Source organism: Thermobia domestica, chromosome 14 (assembly GCF_964235325.1).
Source record: "Thermobia domestica chromosome 14, izTheDome1.hap1.1, whole genome shotgun sequence".
Lineage (NCBI taxonomy): Eukaryota > Metazoa > Arthropoda > Insecta > Zygentoma > Lepismatidae > Thermobia > Thermobia domestica.
Genome location: NC_137467.1, coordinates 190,155,324 through 190,169,664, shown reverse-complemented (window position 1 = coordinate 190,169,664; position 14,341 = coordinate 190,155,324). Strand labels below are relative to the sequence as shown.

The window sequence follows — 14,341 nt, the reverse complement described above, 5'->3', positions numbered from 1 at the left end:
GGTGCGTGAGGTCCCTGGTTCGACCTCCGGATAAGTAAGTTTGTGGTGGACAACATCGTGTTCCTAGGTTCTCTCGGGGTTCTCCCGTTTCCCCCTACATTCTCATTCCATCGATTATTCCATCATCATCATCTTTCACTTGTCTTAATCATGCACCTCCCTTAGCGTAAAGAGCATAAACGTGGAATGTTAAACTCAAAGATTTCATTTAATTTTACCGCTCCGCTATACCGAAAAGATGGAACTATAAAATCTTGAACATTAGCCAAGTCTAAGTTATAGTTGAGTAAAAAACGAGAAGATCTGCGAATTGCAAGAAACAAATAAGTTCGCGATGGACAGAAATTTGTTCTTAATGCTATCTATATGAACGTGGGACGTTAAACGAAAGATTTTCTTGGTCTTAGTTTAATAGACATGGCAAACTCATAGCAAGATATCCAGTAATACCAAGTACAGAGACACCCATCTCGGAATACAAAGCAATAACAAAAGTAGATTTTTGGAGAGAATTCGTGATGTACGCAGATGGGTCACTGCTACGGAAGGTGTTAATTAATGCCAGAACCACGCTATCTTTTAAACTGAAACGTATAGTAAATATATCCTTATGGCACTAGCAAGACAACAATATGCATAAGTTGCATTTCATTATCTCCTTTCACTTATGAAAAAACAAGCAAAAGAAAAATGGTAAATTTTGTATTGTTTTTAGTAAGGTAGGCTCTTAAGGTAGGTTTTGCTGTACTTCTACCTAGTAATAAAATCTCAACGGATTATTACTATGCTTTTAGACTGAAAGGAGGGACTGATAATAATGGAAGAATCTACTTGTGAATGCTTGATTACGACACACTTTTTTTTTTTTTTTTGCATCGAGTACGGGCGTCGCTTGGTGTACTAGTTTTTTGTGCTGCTTTTGACGTTCCTTTCAGCACCGAGGCTATATCAGACATGAACCTACACTTTAACGTGTAATCCGAACTACACAAGCTCCTGCCGAGAAACGAACCTAAATCTCCCATGCTAAAGGCGCGTGCGCTAACCGCTGAGTTACGATGGAGCTCCTTAATGTCGCTTTCGAGCAGGGATCAAGCCGACAATAAGGTTGCAGAAAAGATTTAAATCAATTAACAAATAAAAATTTGTATTAAAAGCTCGTAATTTATACAAAGAACAATACGTTATGGTTGAAGATATTAAATACCCAAACTATAGAGTAAGTTTAAAACTAGGTTGTATTGTTTCTCGGGGAAAATAATTTTTCAGAATAGTAATAGGCGGATAGACCCATCTGGATCTGATACTGCATGAGACATGAATTTGCATGTATTCTTTTTTAGTATCAAATCTAATGTACAGTCTTCTTAAAGTAATTTGGCCACCCACGTTTCTTTGAAAAAAATTTCTGTTTTTATATCATTACATGGAATTAACTTAATAAACAGAATTTTCTTTGGGCAATTGTTATATTTATTTCAAACCAAAGAGTTAAAATTTCCTGTGTAGCATTACGACAGTATTGCTTTTAAAAGTAAAGGATGATCAGGTGTTTTCGAACAAGATTACTTACAAATATAAGTCCGGAATTATATAGAAAAAGGGCTGATAAAGTTATAACAGATGAATGTATACAGAACTAACAGATAAAGTGTTTTCTATCCCAGTGTTAATCAATCTGGGTTACATACTTTCTTAGATAATATGTAAAAATTAAAATAGCGTTATTCTATCATGTAACACTGTTATACTAACTTTATAGCATGAGTGTCCTGTTAATAGTAAAACTGAGTTCCTTAATTAAGAGCCTGACATACTAAAAATAATACAATCTTTCTTTTTTCTTTTGCTTATTTATTCATAAGTGAAAGGAGATAATGAAATGTAACTTACCACAATTATAGGTAATGTTATTCTGCAACAGATAATATGAGCCTACAGTTTTTAGTCTTGCTATCCGTAGAAATTATAGTGTTACCAGAAAAACATTTGCCCAAACATCTAAGTTAAGGCAGTGACTAGAGGAACGAACTCAACTGCATTTGATTACGTATCATGTTGTTTTGGTATTCTGTGAACTACTTTTTAAATAACGTTATTATTTCATTTCAATAAGTGTATGTTTAAACTTTTCTCTTTATTACAAACTAAATACAACTATTATTAAAAAAGTAGTTCACAGGAAGCCAAAACAACATGATACGTAATCAAATACAGTTGGATTCGTTCCTCTAGTCACTGCCACATCTTAGATTTTTGGGAAAATATTATTCTGGTAATACTGTAATTTCTCTGGATGGCAACACTTCAGGTTCATATTTTCTGTTGTAGAATAACATTATCTATGATTGTGGTAAGTTGCATTTCATTCTCTCCTTTCACTTACTTAAAACAAGCAAAAGAAAAATGGTAAATTTTGTATTATTTTACGGTAATTTTCGATTAGTTGAATTAAATATAGATGAAATCTGGAAGCACACGTTTAAATGAAGAAATATCGCTAGAGGTACACGAAATTTCCAAGTCAATATGGTATGAACCAAACATTTATCACATCCCTGTAAGCTAAAATGCAGACTGAAAGTTATAGTACACAAGCATTTTTCTAAAAGGTAAGATTTTGAGGAGGTTGAAATATCTTTGCTGACTCATTGTTCTTAACAAATGAAATGTTTGGCAGTTTGCTTACGAATGCTACATTTATCAATATTATACAATGGGATTAATAACTTAATAGTGAAAAATGAAATGAAATCTTTGAAATGAAATGAAATGAAATTTTGAGTTTTACGTCCCACGCTTATGCCGGTTAGGCTAAAGGAGACGGTGATAATGAGTAATGAATGAAATGGTGGAATGAAGAAAGTGGGAGGAAACGGGAAAACTCCGAAAAAACCCACGCACATGGTGTTTGTCCACCACAAAGTTCACTTGGCGGGAGCAGGGTTTGAACCCGAGACCCCTACCACCAGAGGTGAACGCTCTATCACTGAGCCACCGCAGCCCCTAATGAAATCTTTGAGTTTTACGTCCCACGATTATGCCGGTTAGGCTAAAGGAGACGGTGATGATGAGTAATGAATGAAATGGTGGAATAAAGAAAGTGGGAGGAAACGGGATTAATCCGTGAAAACCCACGCACACGGTGTTTGTCCACCACAAAGTTTACTTGGCGGGGGCTGGGATCGAACCCGAAACCCCAAGCACCATGGTGCATGGAGTCCTTGGTTCTATCCAAGCTCGTACTAAGTGAGCTCTTTGTGGTGGACAAACACCGTGTGCGTGGGTTCTCCCGTTTCCTCCCACTTTCTTTATTCAACCGTTTGCTTCATTTCTCGTCTTCACACGGCATAACCGTGGGACGTAAAACAAAGATTGCATTTTATTTCATAATAAGGAGATTATGTTCACCATGCGATCTAGCTTTTACTAACAACCAGTCGTGCACCCAGAAATGTTTGTTGGAAAAGGTTCAAGGTTTTGCGTGGGAGAGGGCAATAATGCAAGATACTATGTTCATGTAGTATCGAACAGGTGTTATTCTTCAGGCGAAAAAAAAAAACGATAATTAATTTTTAAATACTTAGACCTATATATTCCTACGAAAAATTATAAAAATTAAGTTGTTTTTATCAGAAAAGAAATATAATAGGTGATGAGTAAGATCAAATCTACAGTCTATATCAAGTATTTCTCTGCTAAGCAAGTACACTGAGAAAAAAATGTACATGGCGTACTTGAAAAGGTAGGTTACAGGAGTAATTCCTGTAGTTTTTTTTTAATAATACTTTCAGCACAAGTGTTCCATCTATACGTACTTTCCGTATAAAACAATATAAGCGGTCAGGATCTCACATACAAATGGACGTATATATCATATAGCTGACGAAGGCAACATACATACATGTAAGTAATATAAGAAAGACTGTTAGATATCAAGTAAGAGCACGAGTTTTTCGTACTAAGAATTTTAAAATTTCGCATTTCGTTTTTCATGTTTCGCGTTTTGTCGCATTTCCAAAATAAAGTTTTGCATTTTGTAGCTCTTGTCAAAAAGATATTCCCTGACATTTTTATAATTGTTCCTTTCATTCATAGATCACTACAGAAATAAATCATTAAAAATTACTTAAAAACAAACTACACTGAATATTTCACTTGACATTGTAAATTTCACCATGAAAAGAAAATTATATTTTTTAAAATTCAAATTGAAGGAAAATCAGTATCTAAAGTTACCATGAGTAGGAAAGTTTGTGATGACGATAGATAACGTGCAACATGTTCGCTATAGCAGTGTCCGAATCACTCAAAATGCACCGTTTATGCCACGTTCTACCGTTCCGTCAGCAGAAAAACTGGCGTTTTTAAATTAATGAAAACGTATTTTTATCATTATCGCGTTATTTCACATATTATTAGAAATTTCGGGCAAAACTGTCAATTTCGCGTTTTATCGCGCAACAGAAACCAATGCAAATATACACAGAATATCATAAAACGTCAATAAAAAGCTAAAAATTACTTAATTCTGATGCATTTCGTTTTATCGCGCATTGCGAAAAACTCGTGCCTCTAGATATCAGACATCCTGCTACGGCATGGTATAACATCTAACAACAGTGCCTATGAAGCATACGGATAACGTATGCTCCGTACTGATTTCTGTAGTAAGCAAGAGGATTTCATATATTTGTACAATATATTGCTGTCCGGATTTTTCTGAGTGTATAGTTTTATTAAGAAAGTATACAAATGTATGTCGAGCTATGTAGCTTTGGAGGGTCTGGACTCGGTGGACTCTCCCCCCCCCCGTGGGGTGCGCACATCCTAAGAACACACATATTGACAGAATAGCCCGGCGCTACTCTTAATACTGTGCCAGGTTCTTTCGTTCATTCATCTAGTTCTATAACACAGCCGCGATAGAAATCTTTTCGAAGATAGGTTAGTACCGAGCAATTAACGATGCGCACATTTGGAATAAAAGTAAACGGCGTGACGAACATCTTGGCATTTGAAGGCGGCGCTTTAAGTTCCCTTTAAATGCTGCTAGCAAATGAGAGGCCAGTGGTATTGCCACGTTTATTTTCTATCTCCTGTCGTCTGCTCGCGCTGTAGTTTGTCTGTTTACCCATAGCCACACCCCTTTACCACTTGGCAACGTCGCGCCAGAGCTTGCGTTTTATTCGTTCAGCTGAAATGCCAAGTTGTTCGTCACGCGCTTTAGTTATGCCTTGCATTATCACGTTCTTATGTAACAGTAGGTAGCCAAGTGACCACCTACTGGACCACCGTAATGGACATCTCTAAATACCAGAAACCTTCATAATATAGACAAAGTTTTTGTTCTGACAAAAAAAAAAAAAAATATGTATATTATCATAACAAGAGAACCTTCTCTTACTCGGACGCTCTCAGATTCGGATATGTACAATCTTCTTTTACGTTTCTGAAACCTCTATATAATGAACATAAATTATTCTCACCTCATACGTATTTAGCACAGAAAATACTTTATGGAATTTGTAAATAATTATCCCAGTCATCCCTTGAACTAATACAGCAGTTACGAACAAATTTCAATTTCGTACTTGTAATATCAGAATAATACGGAAGAGTTTTAACGAAGAAGTCCATAACGTGTCATGATTAATTGGTTGTCTACATTTATATGTTCTTTTTGAGTCATTCCTATTTTTAATACAGTCAGAAAACGAGTTAACGGACTTCTATAGAGGTATAATTTATACTTAAAAACAGACACACACAATTGTTATATTTCCCTATACACGCCCGTGCACTGAGAAAAATCCGTTATCCATACAGCAGATATTGTGGAAATATACGGAATCAATATATTTACTACGGAAATCTGTACGGAGCATATGTTATACGTATATTACATATGTCAGCTATATGTTACATACATTCATCTGTATGTGAGATCTTTACCGCCTCTATACAGTTATTTCTTTCATACGGAAAGTATGCATAGATGGAACACTTATGAGAAAAGTATTATAAAATATACGTTTTCAGTTATAAGTTTACTGCTGGGTATTATATATACTCGTACGCTAAATAAGCGATTAGTGTACGTGTCTTTGGCGTGGTGCACCCGGGTTCGATTCCCGGCGGTAGCTCATGTGGTTCGGATTTCGCGTTAATCTGTAGGTCCCGTCTCACAGAGCCCTGCTGCTGAAAGAAACGTTAAACTCCACATCAACTCAACTCAACGCGTACCTTAAGTTCAAAAACTACTGGATTTACGCATGTAATCCACGTTTTTACGTACATCACATAGTTTTTCTTTGCGTATAAACAAACCCCTTAGCGATACTTTTGTTTGTTGTTTTGGTCCTCCCCCCGGACAGTATTCGGAAACTGAAAAAAGTATTTTGACAACTAAATACTGCATCAATTACCTGAGCTGCGAGATCCTAAATTTGGGTAACTTGTCTTTAACGAACACCTCTTATTTACTGACAAGTACTCATGATACTAACTCCAATGATTTCGATCCTCCACAGCAAAAATTAACTGTGTTACATTGTTAGGGTCATCAACTCTAGGAGCCATAGATGGGCAGGTTATATAGCCAGGACGGAAGAAAGTAGGAACGCTTTTAAAGTCTTAACTGGAAGTCCAAAAACGAAAACGACCATTAGGAAGACCTAGGCGCAGATGGGAGGACAATATTAAAACGAATCTCGCAGAAATAGAATACAAAGTAGAAACTCGGTCCAGTTGGCTAAGGACAGAAATCAATGGAGAGATTTTGTGAACGCGGCATTGAACCTCCAGGTTTCATAGGCCATAGAGTTAGTTAGTTATAGTAATTGGATAGAATGGTTTTCTATTGCCTTAGTTATCTTTAGTTCTGACACATATCTGGTGGCACTTGAACCCCATTGAATTGAGTTGAGTTGAATATCAGTTTAGTGTCCCTTTCAACAGAGAGACTACACCATACGTGGACCTACAGCTTAACGTGGTTCCGAACCATATGAGCTTTCTGCGGGAATTGAACCTGGATCTTCCACGCCAAAGACGCGTACGCGAACTGCTTAGCCACGAGGGAGTTCCTGAACTCCATTGGATTCTGGAGTACTTTGTTAGAATGACAATGGTTAAATCAATTATTTGACATGATATTAATGGGCTAAAACACAAGACAACCGAGTACAGAAAGCACCGTTTTAGTTAATGAAAATTTTATCAGAAAATTCATAAGTTAATGAAACTATTTAAGTGAAAACTTACACAAAATATGGAACTTATTTATGACATCCGTTCAAGACAGACTACACGCTAGATATTTATGATATCCGTTCAAGATAATGTGCACGCTAGATATTTATGATATTTGTGCAGGACACAGTGCACGTTAGATATTTGTCATATCCGTGGAAGACAAAGTGCACGTTGATAATTACACTAATGCTGTATCTATCTGATGCACAGGATTTTGAGTCTGATGAAATATCTTTCCTAAGTCATTATTCTTAGCAAATGAAAAGTTTGTCCGGTCACTGTCGAATGTTACAGATAATATTATTGGTAACTTAAACGGCTTGCGTTCACCATGCAAGCTGGACTATTACTAGAACACAAGATACATATTGAAAGAACAACATGGCGATGTTTCCATTTCCGCGTTCCCTACATCTCTCATTTAGTTCTTTAACACTGCCGTTGTGTTTTTTCTTAGACATGAGTCAAACCGGTAAATCTAGGTCTGTGTTAACCACAGTACCGACCTCTTGGTGTTGAAATAACATGCTAAAGTGGTAGTCAAGCAGGAATGAATGACCTGTATTAAATTGACTTATATTGGGCTTATGTTAACTGCAAAACTGGACCCTTGGTGGTGAAATAACATAATAAAGTGGTAGTCAAGCAAGGACCAATAAACTGTGTTAAAACTCAGTTGTGTTAATGGCATCATTTATGCTGTGTACTTTAATTGAAATAAAATGAAATCTTCAAGTTTTATGTCTTACATTACGCGGCTACGCTAAAGGAGACGGTGATGAGAAATAAATGAAAGGGTGGAATGAAGAAAATGGGGTAAAGGGGAGAATCCCGACAAAACCCACGCACACAGTGTTTGTTCACCACAAAGCTCACTTGGCGCGAAGTGCGATCGAACTAAAGACCCCACGCACTAGAGGTGAATTCTCTACTACTGAGCCACCATGGCACCTCCTGTGTAATTTGAAAAGTAGGTTTCATATTAATGGCGTCGGTGCTGATAAGAAGCATTTAACTCCAATTAAGAAACTATGTATTCGAATTCGGATTCCAGCAGCACTCACTATTAGGCTTAGGATGCACGTTTACATCTGTTTTTTTATCTGACTCATCCTGATTTAAATCATGAGGATTCAATGCTTTCTAACCCCCGTGGTGGTTTCACACTATACATAAGCCACGTCAGACAAAGGCCAAAGAAGACGGTGATGATAACGAACGAAATGATGGAATTAAGAAAGAGTAGTAAATAGAAGAAGTTCTGAAATCTTTCTCGCATGACGTTCGTCCAACACAAAGGCCATTTGGAGAAACCTGAGATAAAACCAAGGAGCCCAGGCACCAGCGGTGACTGCTCTATCACTGAGCCACTGCGGCACTAATCCGTTGTAATAAGTTGTCATAATCTTGGTTAACATACTTGGAAGTAAGTTTCAGTATCGTGGTCTGTAAGTTTCGCTTTCACTTTTCCGCAGTTGAGACCCACTGCTTTGAAAGAATAATTATATTTTCATATAGCTGAAATATTCATTCCTTGGAAGGAGAAAAGGTTTCTGAAATACCCTTCCTCACCGGATACAAATATCAATGTAAGCGTTGTTAGGTGCTGTTGTAAAGACCTAACCCCCTTTCTACCCCACCCCTAGGACTGATATTGGTCTCTTACTCACATAGTACCGTTTTCAATAATGGAAGTCATATATGTACCAAGTTTGGTTAAAAGTACTTAAGACATTCCAGAATTAAGTTGGAACACACATACATACAATCTATAGATATCTCGAGTTCGAACATGGGTTACTATGGTTAGTTTGGCGTTCAACGTCCTTTTTAGCTCCAAAGGTATTGGAACTAAAATCCTAATTACAGGCTCTCGCACCGAGAATTAAACTTGAGGTGAGGTGAGGTGATTTTGAGTTTTACGTCCCGTTCAGCAGCGAGGCTATATGAGACGTGGACCTACTGATTAACGTGGAATCCGAACCACATGGGCTCCCGCCGGGAATCGAACCCGGGTCTCCCACGCCAAAGGCGCTTACAGAATTAAACTTGAATCACCTGCTCCAAACTTGCGCTTGCTAACAATGCAGGCATGAATGAGTTTTTCAATACAAGACTTAGTGGGGTCTGGGAAGGAAGAAACAATTAATAATAATAATAATAATAATAATAATAATAATAATAATAATAATAATAATAATAATAATAATAATAGTAATAATAATAATAATAATAATAATAATAATAATAATAATAATAATAAAAGAAACCAGTGTGTACTGTAACAGGAAACTAGACCAGTGTTATTCAACCTGGGGTGCGCGCATTCCCAGGACATCAAGATGAGTTCTTAAGGGTAAGTAAAACTTGAATGAAGTGAAATGAAATCTTTCAGCTTAACGTCCCACGATTATGACTGTTAGGCTAAGGGAGACGGAAGATTTAAACAAACGAATGCTCATGGAATAACTGGTGGAATGAGAAAGTGGGAGGAAATGGGAGAACTCCGAGGAAACTCACGGACACGATGTTGTGCACCACAAATTCATTTGCCCGGAGATCGAACCAGATGATCTCTATCACTGAGCCAACGTATATATATATATATATATATATATATATATATTTCGCGAATGATAGAAACTGTTTCTGTCAAAGATTTTGTGTTGTCTATTTTTAAGAATTCCTTTTGCTTATGAGTGTAAGTCTATCTCCAACAATGAAATCTTGTAGATGCGTTCGTTGTTTATAGATGCTGAAATTTTAATTAAATTTATTAATATATTAATATTATATATATTAATACATTTTAATTAAAATTTCATTGTTGGAGATAGATAACATAGTTTTGATATAGTTACCTATAATTTGAATTAAGATCGACTTAAAATTTGTGGTCCACACTCTTTGATGGAAAATATCGTTAAGATTTTGAAAAAAAAAGGCAAAAGAAAAATAGAAAAGGAAAAGCAAAGGTTAAATGCGACTGGTCTGGCCCAGTTTCCCCTCCCCTCCTTGACGCAAGCTCTTTCTTGAACTGATAAAACACAGACCCGAATTCATACTCAAGGAAAAAAATTAAAAAAAAAAAAAAAAACTAGTATTACAGTGTATACATGAAAAGAGAAAAATGCATTCAGAAACTTAAAAATATTGACTGATTTGTAGGCAACCACGTAAACAGAATAGATGTGTGTGTTGCATAAGCCGCTAGGGAGTTTGCTTCCCCAACTGAAATACAATATTCCATAGGAATAGATGGCCAACCGACTTTTGATAGTCCATATCTTGGGACAAACTGGATGGATCTCATCCAGCAGTGAATTCGATTCTTAAGTTTTGACTCTGTATATCCTGGACAAAACTAGTTGGTGATCCATTAAGTATTTCTTAAGATTTTGTGCTTTCTGGTCGAACAGACAGAGTAAATATTTAAAAGTTTTTCGTAAACCAGATTTCCCCTAATAGCATTCCACTCTTTTAATAGCCTTACTCAAGCCTTCAAAGCTAGGTGTGTAGGCTTGCATAAGCTTACATTTATACGGCTGAGATCTAACCAAGGCTATAGCAAACTTGCTAGTTCCCTGATTACAAGCTTGCTTCAGACTTGGGAATAATAGGTAATATAAGGCTAGCCTGAAAATTTCCTTAAATTGACACGTGTGAAGCATGAGCTTATATAGCACATGAACTCGTATACTTTAAAGGGAATTTGAACTACTAGAAAGTAGTTTAATGCTTTTTCATTTGGAATCGCATTTGGGTCTTCGTGCACCAAAGGAATGCACTTTAGTTACTAGACCAGAGAGAAAGGTCTTATTTCAGTTTTAACAAGAACACACTCACGGGTTTCGATTTTACAATCAGAAGAGAAAACAAAAGGAAGACGTATTTATTTTAGCCAATCATGCTTCTTTGAAGATTACAAAACTTTACAGGGAAGATTAGAATTAGAAATTAGAAATTAGATTTCTGGGCTTTCGGCATCTACGACCACATTAGCCCTTGAAGTGTGAAGGATGACGTCTCTCCGTGATCACAGTATTCGAGGAAAGAGAAGGAAGAAAGAAAGCGGCTTGGGACCTATATATTAGATACCATCCCGACATTTTGCTGGTCTAAAAGAGGAAAACCCAGGAAAACCTCACGAAAACTAGCCTGAAAAGTTTTACACTTTTTCGACCAATTGTCCTCACCGGGAATCGAACCTGGGACTGCTCGATTTACAGGGAACAATCGGCTCTTTTCGCACTTCTTGTATCTTCTTATTTTGCGGTCACTTCTTGGTTCTTTATACGAAACAACAAACTGTAACTTTGTGTTCTTGGTGAAACTGAAGTAAACAGAACCATAACAGTGAAGTCACAAAAGGTTGTGTAGCATCAGATGCAAAATAATATATGAGTTAGTATTTCTAAGTACTATACGTTTTAATAGGTATAGTACATCTTCCTTTATTACAGTTGGCCGAAAACCGAACATGTTTTTTATTCTTAATATTACCATATGATAAGATCAGAAACGAGCGACGGATCACTGAGTTACCAAAGTTCAAAACTGTAATATTAACCTCCATTTCACGCTAATTAAAAACAACTCCAAAAGTAATAATAACAATAATAACTTTGGCCTGATGGTTCCTGGATTTGAAGCTTTGGTATTCTTTTGGGAGTGAGGCTATAAGTGACGTGAACCTATAGCTTAAAGAGGAATTTGAACCATATAAGCTTCCACCTGGAATTGAACTCTGGTCTCACCGCACAGAAGTTAGTTTAATAATTAATCGTGGCTAAGTGATGTGACAAGCATTCTAGATTTCCGTGCGGCAGGTCCAGGATTGATAACTGGTAGATTATGTGGTGTGGATTCCACTTAACTCTGTAGGTCCACCGAAAGTAGCACAGATAGATTTTTTTTTTTTTTTAAAGTTGGGTCAGTAAGATAATACTCGTCCTTAACACGCTTTGTGAAATAATTTTTAAAACTTCAAACTGATACACTATATATCAAGTGGCGGTTGGTTTAGTATTAGTGAGGTTCTAGGTTCGAAACCAGACTATGTTTCTAAGGTTGCCGACTAGCTGATATGTTAGCAGATGATCGGTACTTTTTTCAGGGTCAACAATATGTTTCAAGATTTAAAAAAAAAAACATTTTATACATATATATATATTTTGAAGATTAATGAGCGGATGCCGTTAATTTTATTTTTTGGAGTTGAGAACGTTACAACTTCTTAATTAAAATGTTTCCATCAGCATTTAAATACAGGGATTGTACCTTGAAAAGTGACCTAGCCATTTCTTTTCCCTAATCACTGACTCTTTTCCCATCCGAACTTGACACTTAAATGCTAGATTGCAATAAATACAAATATACCGTATTTAGCCTGTACAAAGGTATTATTTACATCCAGGGGCGTATTTACGGGGGGCTTCCGGGCTTAAGCCCCCAAAATCTTACTTACTATAGTAAAGTAAATGAAAAATAATGCAGAATTTTCACATTTCCTGGCAAAGCACTCGCCCCGAAACAAAATCGTAAATACGTCACTGTTTAAACCTATTACTAAAATCAGCAAACTAATGCCATCAATACGCCAAAATATAAGTAAAAGGGAAAGTGTACGGGTTTAAAACTTCAGACTCACTGCAATTAACAATTTTCTTTCTAGTGGTCAACTCAAAATTTGTTGCTTTACAGATTATCCATAGTTGTATTAAAATGCAATTTTGATAGCGTCATGTATTTATTGACTTTTTCTGCATTTGTCAAAATTTTAGTTAGTAATAACATAACCACTACTGACAATAGAGGACAGAGCTCCTCGATGGCTAAGCGGTTTTGCGTACGCGCCTTTGGCGTGGGAGACCCGGGTTCGATTCCCGGCGGGAGCTCATGTGGTTCGGATTCCACGTTAATCAGTAAATCTCGTCTCATATAGCCTCGGTGCTGAAATGGACGTTAAACTCAACATCAACTCAACTCAACTCAACAATAGAGGCCAACTTTTTGAGTATGAGAATCTATAGTCCTCAAGGATTTCTACGGCTTTCTGTGATTTCGGCATCTAAAGCCATTTAGCCCGCCACGTATATGAGGGATAATGTCTTTCGGCGATCACACTATCCAATGAAAGGGAAGGAAGAAAGGATTGGGGAAGGAAGAAAGCGACCTAGGATCTATAAGTTAGGTACCATCCTGGCATTTGCCTGGTGTGAATCAGGGAAACACGGGAAAAACCTCACTGAAGATGGTAGGCTTGAAAAACCTTTTACACTTTTTCGACCGAGTGTTCCCGCCGTGAATTGAACCCTGGATCGTTCATGGCTCTGAATCTCTATAATACCGGCACTGTGCGCTGGTCATGTATTATATAGAATTGATACTAAAAACGCATGTTCAACTCTAATATTATTAAAGTTTTAACTTATTTTTAAAAAAATGAAAAACGATTTGATGCTCTACCCTACTGTTCAAACTCTGAAAATCAGGCCGTAGAAAAATATCATGCATTTAAAACGAACAAAAAAATATATGACTTCCATTTAATTATTTTGAAAAATCAAAAAAACGTACCTTCGAATTTGTGACGGTTGCTTCCGATCTTTGAATTCTGGCGCTATGGATATGGTGAGAGTTAGTTCGAAGTTTATATTGCTCCACGCTATTCCCTCCACACCATATGATAGCATGCGTCACTTCACTGCCTACACAATAATATAACTCCATCTGCCATCTGATTGGCTGAACAAACACCGGGTGCGCCGCCCGCCCTTTTCACAACCAGCATTGTTACAATACACGTTTTACCCGCCGCTGCTCGCTTGCCGTAACATCAACCTAAATATGTGACGTAGCAAGTTTGGGAAGAAAGAAAAAGAAAATGTGAAAAAAAAGAGGAAATTATTGTCCTCAAAAGAAACGAAAACAACCGCAGCTAATGTTTCAGCCCATTTTCGAGTTGTTATTCATCATAGTCGCCAGGAAGAGGGTGGGTAGGGGGTATTTGAAATCCAGGATTTTTTTAAAAAAATGTAATTGCAAATTGTTGCACAATGGAATCTTTTCCGTCTACCCTTTG

General features: G+C 36.9%; 1 protein-coding gene across 1 annotated transcript in view; it reads right to left on the bottom strand.

Annotated features, from left to right (window-relative positions):
* The window catches only part of FMRFa (FMRFamide related propeptide), a 145,086-nt gene extending 131,118 nt beyond the window's left edge, over positions 1–13,968 (bottom strand). The window contains exon 1 of the mRNA XM_081739527.1: positions 13,837–13,968. The gene's annotated coding sequence lies outside the window, so the exon portion shown is untranslated. The remainder of the gene's footprint in view (positions 1–13,836) is intronic.
* Between the last annotated feature and the right edge of the window lie 373 nt (positions 13,969–14,341).